Below are 17,161 nucleotides of genomic sequence, written 5' to 3' on the forward strand. Positions count from 1 at the left end.
GCTATTCAAGTAGGAACCGTTAAATCTTTTTCTTTCACTCGCTATCGAAAACGTGTATTTTTGATCAGTGAAGGAATTTGATAAATTGTTAAAGACAAAGTTTGTTGGGGTTTTTCTGGAAGATACGTGACTAATAATTTATTAACAGTGTTCTGGTGCCCTATTTTCAGTTGGAATAATTGGATCAAAATGTACTGGCTTAAGTGCCAGTGTTGTAATACAGTGATGACAATTAATTGAGGTTACGGAAAATTTTCCATTTATCTGAACATATTAGTGAAGTTTTCAAATTTTTATTGCAATCTTGACACCACAAAATGATAAAATCACTTTTGTCATAGTATTTCATAATTCCAATAGAAGTGTTAATCAATTCATTGTCCTTGTAGCCAGGATTTGAAATAGATCGAATTTCAATTTTGTCACCAGCTTGTATTTTTGAAAACTCCGACATGTTGGAGAACTTCAGTTCATTGAAATTTCGATTTCTATACTTCTCTTTCTATTATAAGTAAATGAATATTACGAAATGAAATCTCGAAGTATTCATCTCTCACAATTCACCTACATAGTAGGTTCTGGTAAATACCTGACGGAAAACTACTACTACTTCGGCTAATACCACATTGGACATTGAATTATATCCGACAAACATTTATGCAAGATACCTCACAGAAATTCGCCTTGCAGATCACCTACTGACCGGTTTTGAAATACTACCTCTCATCAGTGCAGGAAAGATCCGATCCAAACAGTAGGGTGCCTGGAACTCGATTGATTCCAACGCGAATCGACTGCATGTATGAAACCTTCGTTCAAAAGAAAGATTGTGGAGTAGTAACAGATCCATCTCATGAACCAAGCCCAGGGTTGAAAAGAAACATCCCATGTACCAATACTCTGACAAAAAAATTAAAACAAGTATGAAGCCTGTATCGAGGAGAGATACATACGTACAAAAAATGAATATTTTGAAATGAAATCTTGAAATATTCATCTTTTCCAATTCACCTACATGATATTATGATTGAATATTCAACTTCTATATATATTTTTTTGTTTCAGGTTACCAGGTCTGATGTAGGAGGTGCAGGATATTGAACCAACTGAGGGTAATTATTATTATTTTTTGTTGAATTCATGAAATGAGGTATAACAGAAAATAAATACATCGTGGTTTCAAATTATTGTTATAGCTGATAGCTGAATATTGAAAAATAAATGAGTATTTTTTCTAAAATCGTTTCTTCAATCAGTTGATTCTTCTTTCTGTTAATTATAAATCATGGCAATTTCCCATTATTCAACACCGATACCGATCAGTAGGTTTTTCAATTTGGAACTATAGAAAATAAGTGTGGATTGTGAAGTATTGATAGTGTCGACTGAATTTTAATACTTTTTTGACTAATTTCATTGAAAATTATCATCAGAACATTGGAAGAACAGAGAAAATTCAGTGAATATAAAAAATCAGTTGAGTCATTAAGTCAAATTCAATTTCGTACATTTTTATATATTTTGATAGTGCCTGTCATCCAGAACACAACAGCTGGCATTTCAAATCAGTAGCATTCACCGTTATCAAGATACGTGACTTCAAAATTGTGCATTTCTCGAAAGCTGATGTGATGTCACGAGATATGTGCGATTATCGATAGAGCGTCTGAAGCAGTTCTAAACTATTATGAAACAAACGTCCTGTTTCTTTGAGAATGTCTTTTCAAGCAGCAGATATACTTAGATAATTTCTTCTACAATTATATGTGAAAATGAGCTTTTTTTGTTTTGAAAAATTGATATTTGAAATTGGCCCCTATTCGGTAACATGTTATAACTTTCATGAAGTCACTCATAGCAAATGTAAATGCAATTGATGGCAACGTGATGATAATTTTGCTATAAAAAATGATGGTTGAAACATAATATTGTTTTTTTATGTTTATGTTATTAAAACTATGATCTGTTATTCTGATGTTTCTATTATTAGGTTCTGAAATACTTTGATCAATTCATTTGGAACTTGATATTCCATAATTTCAAAATATTATAACTTGAGCACTATTTGTTAACATTATTGATTCTGACGATGACTGTTTGTTTTTGGTGTTTAGTTCACAATAAAAAAGTGTGGTGAATACTGAATAACGAATGGAGAATTCAAAGGAATTGAAAAGTTAATAATTTATAACTTATTGTATGATGAACAAGTGGACATAATTTTCTGCCAATGTTTATAGTTATTTAGAGAAACTGTTTCTGAAATTATATTTTTTGAAGACAAAAGACACAATTTACATAATATTCCAGTAAAGAACTTGTGAGATGACCACTTGTAGGAAACGATCTTTGAGAAAGTCGTGAACAAGAACTCTCTAACAAATCAGTTCTGGAACTGAGCATATTATTCAACTGTTTGTTTTTTATATATAAAATGAATATGTGACAGATCGTTGTTTGTTAGAAAAATACTCGAAGAATACTGTTGGTTTAACTAATTTGGATGAAACTTTGGTTAACTATATATATATATATATATATATATATATATATATATATATATATATATATATATATATATATATATATATATATATATAGTTTTTATATATATATATATATATATATATATATATATATATATATATATATATATATAGTTTTTCGAATTATTTTTGTTTAAATCAAAGATAGACATGAATAAAATATCTGTTAGAATGACTGGGAAAATCCAAAAACTGAACTCTAGCTAACGAAGTCGGGAGCACAGCTAGTCTATACTAATCTACACCATATAGCAATATTATAAATGTGGACGTTTGTGAGGATGAATAAATGTATGTATGTATGTTTGTTGCTCTTTCACGCCTAAACGACTGAACGGATTTAGATGAAACTTCACATAAATACAGCTTATACATCAGAATAACATATAGTCCTTAATTTACAAAAGGTTTGGGCTATTTTGGTTATGGATACTTTTGTCAAATGCACTCTTTGAAATATCTGTCAAATTCTTATGAAGATTGATGCAATTGTCGTTTCAAGTATTCAATATAGATACACGTTGCATTTTGCACTAAGTAACTTGCACGAATCGTTTGAAAGTTATCGAGATAAGATCAACTTGACGCAGCGCAGTAAGTCATTACGTGTCGCGTCTACTGTAAGACGACGGGGGACGATAAATGGGGGTGGAGGGGCGGTATAAGCAATAAAGTGTAATCGCCGAGAATGGGGCCCAAACGCGGGCAGATGCGTGAAGGCAGATGTCGTTGACAGTTTGTGTTAGTTTTGCGAAATATTTATATAGATAACATAATTCGATTCTTGGAGCTATTCATTACTCTGTGCAGTTGGCATTTTTTTACTATATTTTTAAATTGAAAATATAAATTACTAGCTGTTGCCCGCGGCGTAGAATTTGGTTTGTCATATTGAGCTTCGTGACAGACCACTTCAAACAAATAGTTACAATATTTTTTTACTAACCCAAAACTTCAGGTTGCTAACTTCAAAACTGACGAAATTCAAAACAATTTTTGAACCCCTATTTGCCTCCTTTTAGGTAGAAATTCTTGTTTCCTTTTTTTGATGCTCATTTACGATATACAAAGAACCTACCTGCATATATCAAGATTCTAGGTTCAGTAGCTTCGGCTGTAGGTTAACATGTGGGCATGTACTCGTCCAGATTCGCTTTGGAGTTTTTCACAACAAACCACACATCGACGTCTATTGTTATGACCAACAATTTCTAAACAAAGCTGAGGACCAGCGGCAGTCGCTGCTTATGCCTGAGAGTCCATTTGTAATAGCTTGGTTGTCACCTTCTCCTTGAGTTCAATTATTGACATTCAGTCATTTGCCACTTTCTCATGCAGAATAAATGCATTCACCAATGCACTTTCAACAAGAAGCTCAATGACCAGTTTGCTCTTCGTAAAGATATGGCATGAGCCATCATTTGATCTGTCAAATCGATGTATGCTTTATGCTCATTATCATCAATAACCGTAACTGGTTTTTCTGTTTCTTTACGGCTACAGGTAACTGTCACTAACTCATCCGTGTGTTTGGTAGATGAAGTGATAACGCCCCGTTCATCCTTCCATTTCTGGACCACTACACCAGTGTTACTTTCAACAGCCACGGTTTCTCCTTTATTGAGTTTTTTGTCAGTAACTTTCTTAGGATTCACTTTCCTATTCGATCGGAGTGTGCCTACCAAGCGAGCGTCCTTCTCAAGCCAAATCCATACTTGTGTAATAGTTGTCGATGAAAATTGTGGATCCTTTTCTGGGCCAGTTATTCGCGAGAGTAAGCACCACTTTTTTGGATGAACATTCTCCTTTTACCTTGTCCACAATAAACCATTAGTTTGTAATTGTATCCCTTCTCGACGCACATTTTATTTAATTCAATGCCAAATTTGTGGCTTTTATTTTTTATGAATTGTCGGAAAGAAAGACTCCCTCTAAATGGGACGAATGTGTCATCAATGCACATGGCTTCTTTTGGTTTAATATGAAGTTGAAAATTTTCGATAAGTATATTTGTAAAAGGAGATATTTTCTTCAATCAGTCTACCGACACGTTTTAATTATTGTTGAAATGCCACATTTTCAGTAATAACTGAAAGCGTTTTCGAGACATCACAGATTTTAACACATTTTGATAAATAGGCATTTCAATATATGATTCAATATTTGGGTATTGAACAAGACCCATCTACAATAGTACACCGATCGATCTCTTTATTTCATCAATATTCGTATCTTATCAATCATGAATTCTGGCCTTTGATGCATTTTTGTTTGCTTTACACTGAGAAGCATTCCTGTTTTTTTGGCAACATCATAATAAGGATTTTCTCGTTTAAAAATAATTCATAGAATTCCATGCAGTAGAGTATTTATGCCAGGGTCACGTTCTGTAAACCAAAAGTTTTTCAAGTTCAATCCTGTTACGAGGTGAAATTGTAATCATCTGTTGAGATCTGATTGTCATCACTGCTAGCATTTCCATAGTCATAGCATTACCGAATCATTATTATCTGATACATTGAGACTCTTCATCACTGCTGAAAACGTATTTTCTGATGGCTCTCCAAATGGGCTTATATTGTCATCTTCGTCGGATAGATTTTCGTAAAATGAGTGTTGCAAATGCTTTTCTTTCTGTTCGTAATTTATTTTGTGTACAACGATAGAGGCACTATATGTAACTAAGCACAGCGGCAACTAATAACTAAATCACACTAACTTGTCACATAGTCTAGACAGACTTGTCTGCGCAAGTTATCCTGAGACACCAAGTTAGTGTCCCGCGGCTAATAGAAAAAAAGGTATGCATTGAGGCCACATGACACCAAGGTGGGTATCGCAACAAATATTGTTGTAAATCATTATTTTTATAAAACTGAAATTGCCATGTGTTACAAAACACTAAACGTGATAATATTAATAGGAGTAGGATTTGTAGAATTACCGATGTATTTCATTTTAATCCTTTCAGGTTTTTTTTTTATTTTAATATTTTCATATTTACTGAACCTATTATAGAATCTTGAACTATGCAGGTATGTTCTTTGTATAGGGCAAATAAGTATCAAAAAGGTAATTAGGAATTTCCACCCCCAAGGAGGAAAATAGGGAATCAAAGAAATCATTGAATTTCGTCAGATTTAAAGTTGGAAACTCGAAGTTTTGGGTTATCAAAAAATGTTGTAATTATTTGTTAAAAATGGTCTGTCACGAAACCTAATGTGAGAAACCAAATTCTATGCGGGTGAAGCCACAGGCAACAGCTAGTTGATCATATAGTATATTTTTGTTTTAGTACTCAGCATCGCTTCAAGCCTCATACTAAATTATCCCTTCCGTGGCTGTAAGTTAGGTACGTTTTCAAGGTGGAATGATCTCAATAATTCCGTTTTCGCGAATCTCATCGATATATCGCTAACAAAAAGGTGAGGGCGACAGACTGACCTCAGATATTTTCTGATCAAGGATAGGAGTGGGATCGTTACAGTTACATTCACTCAGTACACCTATACCTCCTTCCTCGACATCTAATTTGAATACGTGGGGGAAAGTGGGGAAGATTTTAATGAATTAGTTTGATGGCAGATCCAGCTTGAAATAAGTAAGACAAATATTAACCGAGAGAAAATCAACACCATAAATTCATCTTTGAAATTTACAAAAAAACACATATTTTGAAACTCTTTTCTAATAATAATTTATTTATATGTGTATGTTGTTTTGAACTTTATTTTATTATTTCATTAAACGTTTGAAAGAAGTGTCCCACCACTATTTTCAATAAGGTAATGAATATTTTGAAATATTTCTTGAAATATATAACATTTGTGTTAGAAAAATGTTTCCTAAGTTAGAGTTATCGAAATAAATAATTTTGAAATGAATTTTTTTCTTCAACCGATGGTCCTCTTACTCTACCATATTAACATTCGGACAAACGGTCACCAAAATTCGCGAATGGAAAATCAGTCATTTCTGTTTTCTACGCATTCTGCGTTATCGTGCGTAATCGTTTGGCGTTACTTACTCTTTCGGAATTTTTGTGTGGTGCTGCCGTTCAATCATTCTGAGAGAATGTCAAAATGTTTTTTGGCAATATTATTATTTCTGGTTTCGTTCACTCTTTTTTATGTAATGCAGTTGTAATTTTTGATGATCTATGTTTGAATTGAGTATATAATGCAACATTATTATTGAAAAACTTTCATGTTAATTCTGTCTCGTGTCCATGTGATTCAGTGAATATTCTACTATCTTTCGCTTGTATAGAGTTTATTCAAGTACATAATTCGATTCCGTTTATTATAGCACTATGGGTGTTCCTATGAAGAATATATTTTTGATTTTTTTCGAGGAAGTGAAGAAAAAGAACCTTTTATTTTCAAATCATATTAGTCTATTTCACTGAATTATTCGATCGAGTATAGCTTCACTTTTGTACCTACCTTTTTTACTTAAAACTATTTTATCTTTTATTAAAAATCTGTTTGAAATCTGTTTTTCCGTTAATCAGCTGTCGCCCCCATACGAACGACAACTCTCAATTGAGAAACTTGTGCGAAAAAAAAAATATTTTTTTTTCATTTATTAACATGATAATTACAGATTGTACAAAAAATCTTCTGTTGTTAGAAAAACTTTTGTCTCGTCTTGACAGAAATACCGTTTTGTATTGTATCGATTTGTCTCTCCGTCTCTGTCTTTGGTATTTAGGATTTGCGGTAACAGATAAGTGCAGCAGTTATCAATTATGTGTTTTCAAAGATGTAACGCAATAATGAAACAACGTATATAGGTATAGGTTTATAGTATAGCACAAGTCTGGCGAGTACCATTAATATTATTGAGCTTTCAAGGCCAAACACTTCGTTTGTGAAGTATTCCCTGATCTACAATGTTTGCAAGATATTCAATTACTTACCCAGTGATATAAGAGGCATTATTGAGATTGAAAAGTTTAGAAGACCTGTAATCATTTTATTGCAGAATCGACCATAGTAGAGTTTGAATGAAAATAATTTTTTTTATTGAATCTTTTTCATTTTAACTCAATGAATATCAGCATGTGCGTTGAGATGTCACTTTTACTGTATTTTCGTTCGAATGTATGTATTCATTTCTGTCTTTTTTTTGTGTCAGACATTTTTTCAATTTTTTCAGCAGACAGAGTATGCAACAATTTTGTTCTCGTTTTGTTTTGTTTATCCACGAGAATTGAATCTTATGACAATAAAGCATGTTCTGAAACTGATTTAAGATACTATTTATTGAAAAGTTGCTGCTGAATCTATTCCACATACTTGATTATAGTATTCTCAGAAAGACGACAAAGTTTGCTTATGATTATATTTCTTTTCATAATAATCTCTAGTGTCTAGTTTGCTCGACCAAATAGCTTGTCAGTATTTCTCTACTTGTGATACACTGTTTGGTTTGGAACCTTTGGTGTATTAATGAATATTACTGGAGTTTTTTTCTCCAAAACTCAACCGTTATTTCGACACCTCAACAACGTGTTTCGATCACCAAGTGGTCATCTTCAAGAGAAAGTTCGATCTTTCTTTTGAATGTGTCGATGCTTTAAAATAAGGGTTTGTTGTTGGAGAAAAAACTCCAGTAATATTCAGTATTTCTCTAGTTGTAGAAGTTTGAAGTATTTAGATTGTGGAAGAAAACATTGATTGCTGAACGGCGGATATTACATAATATCATGCAGGAAAACATAAGGAGCTGAGAGCCTTACTGATAGAGAAAGAAAAGCTGATAATGTACTATTTTTATTCAGAAAATTGTTCTTTACGAGCTGGTTATCCTCCCTCGTTAATTTTTCAAGAGAAATATATCTTCAAAAGTCTTGTCTCGTTCGAGACAGGACAAACGAAACAACAGACGAGTAGCTCCTGTACACTCGTTGCAGTGAATCTTTTGATATTATCTGATTTCCGCCGGTTGCCTTGTATTCATTTTTTTTCCAACTGTTTTATATTTTGAATTTTCCATATTTTTTTTTAGTCAACCTGAATGCTATAAATGAGATCAAGATTAGATTGTTCTTGAAATACCAAATACCTTGGATTCAGATGAACTGTTTTCGAACGATTTTTATACTATCTTTTGTGTTTTCACTCCCTTTAGCAGAAGTTAGTTCCACTGTGATTTTTTTTCAAAATCTTTCAACTGATGAACATAAGGAGATACTCATCTGAATATTGAGTGGAGTGAAAAAACTGAGTTGATACTTCAAACAAGCTTATTATCTCTAGCTAGAAGAAAGTACAAGTTCAAATGAATTCATACTATAAAATTCCAGTTCGAACGTAATACTTGAATGGATACGCTCTGGTCATACAAATGATGAATACTTTGTGTGAATAATTCATCTAATGAGAAATGAGTTCATCTCGATTTAAATCAGAGTCTTCGGGTCTTCGAAGATGAAAATTCAAAAATCTCGTTTATTGAGACCTTTGAAAACCAGGAAGTGTTATTTCAAAAGTCTCATTCACCTATATTCAGAAGGGACCGGGGAAAAATTTTTGGAGGTGAAGAATAAAATTTAGTTTTCAGAAAAGGAATAACACTTCAACAATTGAAAAAAGTCAGAACATGAGAAATGAGCTAGAGAAAACACAAACAAGGCAAACGGTATCGAACGAATTACGTTGAAAAATTTGGAGAAAAATTAATAATAGATCTCATGGATGCCGGAAAAAACCCAATTTTCAATAAAATACCAGGTTAGAGGGTTCCTTAATTGTCAGTTGAATTTGATATTCACTCAAAAGTTCTTCTGATGTCTTCAATGTAAAAGACATGGGTCAGATTGAAGGCATTTGCCGAGTCCTGTCTGATTATCCCAGATTTAAGAATGAAGGAGCCCCTAATCAATCTCCGTGTTCTACATATATCCAAGCTAAATTTTTGCTCAAAATTACAGTTAGGAGTAAATTGTAAATATATTCAGCTTTTTTTCGTGACCCGGTTTCTATTGATTTACGGGAACTCTAAGCATATGGGTCTCGATGAAGTGGTCTAGTGTTCTAATATGTGAAGTTTCTCCTTTCATTTTCATGTACTTCTCGGTGTTTGTTTCATATGGTATTTATGGAGATTCGAGGTTCTTTTGAGAGTATATTGTAGAATCTGGCGCATACTTGGTTCTGTCTGGCATTGCTTTCCCAATGAGTCTATCTTAGATTTTGTCAGTTCTTTGTTTCAGTCAGTGAGAAATATTTCGTATTGATCTCATATGCTAGATATCGAATACACTTTTGAAGGATTCTCTGAAATATTATTTCATCTATGCCAGAGCTTCATTCTACCAGGAATCATTTCTGTTTGTTCGCTGGCTGACTGTAGGACAATTTTCTTGCACGTCGGAAGCTCATAGTAATTCGCTAATTTCTGTTGATTATTTTCCAGGTCTATCTCATAAGTGGACCATTTTGTTTTCCGGCGGTTTTGACAAGATATGATCGAGTTGTGAGACCCTCCGATTTCGAAGTTTATGTGCTGATGATCCAAACAACTGTCCTCACCACACACATTTCATTTCTGAATATAGTTACTCAAAATGTAGTATCGGACTTCAAGTCTATTACTTTCATGTTCACCAAGAAAGGTTTTCAACCTACTTCCAAGATGTTTAAATTGTTGGCTACAATGAACTACACTGAATGCTCATCTATTTCATTGGTGTCAGTCAGTGCTGGTGTCAGTCAGTCAGTCAGTGGTGTCAGTGCTGTGATATTTTAGATCGTTTTTCCCTCACTAGCTTTTCCACGTCACTGGTTAATGGCGGATCTTGAGTATCGTAGTATAGCTCCGCTGATTCGAAAACGATTTTCCCAGGTTTTTTCTCATCAGCGATCTGGTTAGGGAAAACCTTCGGAAATTCCCCCCTTGCTCCTGATCTTCCACCTGTGTGAGAGCAATTCCAAACTCACTCTACTCATTTCGTTTGGGAAAAAGCGTCGTACATATCCATTTAACTCTATATGAATGCAAGGCGAAGAAGTACTTTGGGAGGTTTCCTGGTGTCCTTCGTTCCTTCTGATGAGTCCCTGGCCGGGTAGTATAACAGTACTTTATTATAAGCGTCTTTTTAGTTGCCTCTTGCAACAGGCAAGGGTTACCGTGGAGCTCCTGGTGCCCTAGAAGGAGATACCTGAGAGCCGGCATGGCCTTCACCAAGGAGTCGTAACCGGAGTCATCCAATAACAGACAATTCCTCCATCTCACATCGTTCGTTCAAAGATATATCATAGATCTGTTCAATATATGACTGTTGTGTACAGAATCTGATAATTGAGCATTCGAAGATGTGAATTGTTCTTTTTATTCTATCAACATATTCGTCATCATATGAATCGTGTTATCGTCGTGTTAGGCATCACACGTTGAAAGGTAAAACCTCGTTAGTCCTTATCTCGCACAAGTTCTCAACTTTTGAGAGTTGTCGTTCGTATAGAGGCGACAGCTGATTAACGGAAAAACAGATTTTTTCAAAACAGAGAAACAAACATTGGTATTGTATTTTCAGTTCATAACACCAAACACAAAAAATAAACTCATATTCAGTTTTTCATTTTTGTTGTGCTTCATTCAAATTGTCGTAGTTAGGAATACTTCATTTGAATTTGTGATTCATTTATAATTCTTTCAGAAATATATTAAGCAGTTCCACGCCCTATAAGACGACGAACGCCTTTATATTCTCCTACACCAATTTGGGTCGGCCTAGAAGCGTGAAAATGTTTTCATTTTTTTTCTCGAGTCAGCGCTCCTCTTGATTTCCTGTTATATCCGAGAAGTGCTTAGTTAGTCATTTACATCTACATCTGATGCAGTGACTCATTAGCTATTTTTGTGGATTTCAGCAAAGCTTTTGACTGCGTTTGCCATTATATTCTTATAAAAAAGTTAAAATTTTATGGTTTTTCGCACATAGCTATACAATTGATGATCTCATATCTCCAAAATAGATCACAATCAGTGTACTGTAATAACCAAATCAGTGAAAGTCTTCCGGTAAACAACGGAGTTCCCCAAGGTAGTGTGTTGGGACCACTTTTGTTTTTAATATATATAAACGACTTACCCGGAAGTATGAATGCCGTAACAACATTGTTTGCGGATGATGTAACATTCACTGTAAGAATTAATGATAGATTCTCAGTAATCCAGGAATGGAAAGAAAATATAATACAGCAATCCACAGAATGGTTCACCGCAAATAAACTGACTCTCAACAAGAATAAAACCAAAACACTTATTTTTGGAAAGAAAAACACATCTGAAGAACACGTTTTGTTTTTAGGACATAACATTGATCCGAGTCTGAGCTGGAAAAATCACATCCAGCAGTTAACTAGCAGATTGTCCAAATCGATATTTGCAATCAGGAGACTTTAATCAGTTGTGAACTTGAAGCTGCTCTCTCCGCTTACTATGGAATGTTTCATAGTGTTAAGGTTTAACTGGGGATATTCCTTTCACAATACATCAGTATTTACCGTCCAGAAAAGAGCTATACAAGTATTAGCGGGCATACCAAACACTGAGACTTGTAAACCATGGTATATCAAATTCAAGATCAAGATCTTTCACTTGATTCATGTGAAAACACACAGACATAAGTACCGGATGAATGGAGATAACCATAACTATTCCACAAGGACCAGATTCCATTTAGCAATTCCTCACAACAGGTTGACATCCACCCATAAACAGTTGATAGGAATTAAATTATTCAATTCCCTTCCACAACCACTGAGAGATGCCCCATTAGCTAAATTTAAACTAGTACTCAAGCATCACCTCCTTCAAACCGCCTATTATGATATATCTGAATTTCAGTACTCATCATGTTGACTTTTATATATACCTCAGGTTTTCCATTTTTATATGTAATTATTTTTTATTAATGATTATTGTCTGTTAGGTCTATGTTATATTCGTAAGGAAGATATTTATTTACAAGATATGTACATAGTGTGTCTATATATGTTCTATTATTTGACAAATTGTTATTTCATTTTAATTGTTTACCGTGATATTTTACATTTATACATTTTTACTTTTTGAATATATTATATGTGACGTATGTATATGCACTTCTGTGTAATGACATGAATAAAATATCTATCTATCTATAAAATCTGTGGAATATGTGACGATCTTCACACGACAATGGGGTTGTTTCAAATAATGTTCGAAAAATCTCACGTTCATAAACTAGACTATTTTAACAATGAGAAGCTGAAAATATTGGTAGTAGAAACCTAAAATATCTAGCAATTGCTGTGTAAATTGAGTTTCTGCTATAGAAACAAGTACAAACTTATAGACATGGGTATGAACTGTTCAGTTCACGCCAAAACTAACTATTGTTTAAAACTAAGTAAGTTTACTCTTATAATATCCTGTATAAGTTCAAACTATAAGTCTTTTCACACTGCCCATTACGTTCAAAACGGAATTTCGTAGTAAAACCTTCACAAAGACTGAAAGTTCATTCACTTTGTTTTGACTAATAGCAACTAATATGAACTATAAAGTTAGAAATAAGAGCTGATATTGAATTCTAACTTCAGTTATATACTGATGTACGTGATTTACACATTTATCACACCTGAAATGAGATCCCCCAAATTTGAAATTTTGCTATTTTTAGGTTTAGCTAAAAATCGTTTCTTCCAAATATCTTTCTTTCAATTATCAGGTATTGAGTCATTCGAATTATACATTTTTTACCCCACTCTCCCTCCTGCCTCCAAAGACATAATGTATGAATTCGAGACAGCTCTCGATGCTGGTATCCAACGAATGGAGTGAATGTTTCATATTGATTTTTCAAAAAGGAATTTGCGTGGATGATGATAACTAAGAGGCGTTCGTGGACTGACACGAGCGTGATTTGAATTGGAACACTCCTTGTTAGAATGGATAGTGTATTATATGATATTATAATAGAATATTGCTTAAATTAAAATATAACAATTCTCTGTATATTTGGGAAAATATATAATCAGTTTTATTCCTTGTTTTTTCATAGAAGCGCGAAGACAAACTAATCGAAATGATTTTTGTAGTAATTTTGAAATTTTTATCAATGCTGGAAGGAAATATTTGAAAAATTGAGAATTATGATGAACATTCATTGAGAGTATGCGTGAACTGATAGTATAAGTGTGAATGGACGATTTTGAATGCTTTCTAAACTAAACTGAACTAAAAAAACATGCTTTAATAGCAACACACAATCGAAAAAATAAAAAAGAATTCGAATGTAATTTAAGATTCTTTTCAACATCGATAATACGTCCTTTGACTTGATGTAAATATTGACTTTTAATAAGTCTGAAATCAGAATAAATCTATTTGTAAAAAATAGCGTGGAATGCTTCAAATTATATTTTTATTATAGCTCCCAACCAATTATTTATAGCAATGGATGTTTAGCACCCCATGCTTTTAACAACATTTTTTTTTTTATGAATAGATTCATTTCGATTTCAGACTTATTAAAAGTCATTAGTTACATCATGTTATAGGACTTATTATGGATGTTGAACACAATATTGAATTAGTTTTCAATCATTTTTTTAATTTGTGTTGCTATTAAAGCGTGTTTTTTCAGTTCTTTAAACTATTACTTATTTTTGACTTTTTAGTTTGGCTCGCTATTTCAAATCCATTTGTCTGCTTGCGCAGACTGTGATTTCCTCACTTGCTCTCACACAGAGACTGTGTGAGGAAATTATATAATCCTGGCCATCCTAATCAGGATAATGAGATAAACTTACAAAATTATTGTATTTTCACTGATTTTTGATAAGTGTACAGCGTTTAAAATCATTCTGTCAGTTTGAAGTTAGTCAAAATCGAGTTCAGAGGAGTCGGTTACGAACAAACAAGTGTGTTAAAGAACCGTGAAGGGATTGTTGATACTATTTTTGTAGTTAGATTGGCACAACAGTCCTATATACTCACGCGGAGTTTGAGCGCCATTCATCATATAGTTTGTTCACAGTACTGAATTTGTTAATTAATCTAGAAAGTCTTTTGCGATTTTTACAAACAAATAATTTCTCTTAAATTTTGCATCACAAGTATCGAAGTGTTGAAAATATTGCATAAGACTTTATCGAACGCATATGCATATGAGTGGTACAGTGAAATTAAAAACTGTCGAGATGTGAAAGATTTGCCTCATTCTAGTAATACATCAACATCCTGAACTGAACCCAACTCATTGATTATGCACCACGATAACGCATCTATCACAAGGCCATCATTGGAGAAGGTTTTCTCGCTTAAAACTCAATAAACACCATATTCACCTGATATGACACCAACTGCTTTTTTTTCTACAATTCCTGTACTGAATAATTCCAACAGGAAAGAAGGAGTTGTGAACTGAATATGAAAACACACTTCACGTAATTTACCTAAGCCAGGTACAGATATTAGCACACCAAGCTACCTGGGGAGTCAACATAAATACTCGTTACGCAGCCGTAATATTTGGTCATCGGAGATATTAACTCAGGATGTATACATTTCTGAGGAAGCTAGCCACACGCGCTAGCGAAACGTCAGGAAGAAAATTGCAAAAATCCACGGACTTCAAACCCAAAAAATAGTGACACTGAATACAGGAATCACTTCTTTCTTAATCTATTTGTGTATCGAAACTTCATAATGGGATTTGGAATGGGTGATATATAATTAATAGAATGAACGTTTTGCCATAATGAAGTTCAATCCAAATTATATGATCATGTTTGTTCTTTAATATATAACACACTGTAGTATATTCATGTTCCACGATCATGCCTACAGCATGTTGAAGATACATTTTTCCCTTCCGTATCTCGCCTTTTTCAGGTTGAACTTCCTTGAGGTAAGTCGTTTAATCCATCAATTACATTTCACATGCTTGCTCTCCATTACATTATACATTGTAACTATTGAAAGTATATTTAGCGATCTTTTAGAAAGTGTTTACCTCCCAATTCAGACACATATTTTTATGCAAAATATTTATTTCAAATGACATAAATCATAATTACCAATAATAATTAGTTCAACAGTAAGTCTATTCTGAGATTATGACGGTATACATATGATTATTTATGAAACTAGAAAAATTCATTTTAACACACCTGTTGTGGACTTGAATATTTCAGACTGTCAATCCAGCGGCTTTTATGAGTGTCTCAATATCTGCGCGCTGTCGCAGAAGTTGCAGCATATCGAGTTAAATTACTTTTAAAAAATTACCTGGTATCTATAGAGCACCTCTAATCCATTCCACTTACGGTATGTGGTGAAGCCTTGTGATAAGGCCTTTTATGTGTTGACGGGAGCATTTCACTCCTTTGTTTGGTCCTGAACGCCTTGGCTATTTCCGTGAGGGTAGTCCGGGTCTGTTGCGGTTTTTTCTTGTTTCTGGTGGTTGGGCCAGGGGTGGTTGTTGTATGATGTCAGTTCCCTCCAGGATGTAGGTGTCCACTATCTGATTTCCAGTGGGTGTGCCTCCAGGATGTCTTGGATTTGCTTCATCGAGTTTTCCATTGCTCCTTGGAGTCTGGCTGGGAGAAACGGGAGCTTCTTCCTAGGTATTTTTCTGGAGCCTCCACGGGGTGTCCATAGTGTGGGCAGCGTGTTGATTGCAGCGGTGTTGTTGCTGTTCATCGTTCTGGTAACATATCGTCCTTGGAGTTCCTGAAATCCGAGGTTGATTGGGGTAGTTTTCATTGAGTTATATGAGTCTTGGGATGAGTAATGATATGGGAGGTTGTGTATGTTACGTAGGATTCTTTTCTGGGTTGTTCGGATGCGGTGAGATTGTCTCGAAGGAAGAGTAAAGTTGATCATGGCTTTGTAATTCAGGATCCAGGACCTAAGATAAACTCTGGACAGCTCTCAGGTCGGTTACCCAGTTGAGGGTCCTCGTGAAAATGACCCCCAAGTAGGTCACCTAGTCTTGGAGTATGAGGTTCTCTCCTAAAAGTCTGAGGTTCAAGTTGTAAGGATTTAGTTTGAAGACGGTTGTGGTATAAGGGTGTCTGAAGAGTATGATTTGGGTTTTGGCGAGATTAATTTTGATGCACCACTCGTTGCATCATTTCTTGAAGGGATTGATCATAGTTTGTGCTTGGATTTGTAAGCTACGGGCGGTGGGAGCGAAGGAGTAAAGGATTGTAACGTCAGCGTACTGGAGGATTTTTTTGGTCGTGGGGGCATCGTGAACGTAGATTAGTAATAGGGAAGGGGCAAGGACTGAGCCCTGGGGGATACTGGATTTGGGTGTGAGGAGGGAGGATAAGGCATCGCCGACTTCAACACGGATTTGTCGGTTAAATAGGTAGGAAGCCCCTAGTCGGATGAAATGGTGCGGAAGGCTAATTTGGATGAGTTTCCAGATCAGGCCGGCGTGACAGAACTTGTCGATGCTTTCTGTAAATCTAGAAGGATTGCGATTGTGCCGAATGAAGAGTTGATATTTTGGGAGATGTGAATGTTTAGTTCGACTAGTGCATGCATGAAACCATGTTGGTGAGGAGGTATAATGTGGTCTTATAGGAAGTCATTCAGTCCATCCGTCT

The 17,161-nt window shown here is 34.4% G+C and overlaps 1 protein-coding gene across 1 annotated transcript in view; it reads left to right on the forward strand.

Annotated features, from left to right (window-relative positions):
• The window catches only part of RhoGEF64C (Rho guanine nucleotide exchange factor at 64C), a 210,914-nt gene that overhangs the window by 127,215 nt on the left and 66,538 nt on the right, over positions 1–17,161 (forward strand). The window contains 1 exon segment of the mRNA XM_074179082.1: positions 1,066–1,112. The gene's annotated coding sequence lies outside the window, so the exon portion shown is untranslated.

This window comes from Leptinotarsa decemlineata, unplaced genomic scaffold (assembly GCF_025532065.1).
Source record: "Leptinotarsa decemlineata unplaced genomic scaffold, Ldec_3_MD MMD2_tig00004307_RagTag_RagTag, whole genome shotgun sequence".
Taxonomy (NCBI): Eukaryota; Metazoa; Arthropoda; class Insecta; order Coleoptera; family Chrysomelidae; genus Leptinotarsa; species Leptinotarsa decemlineata.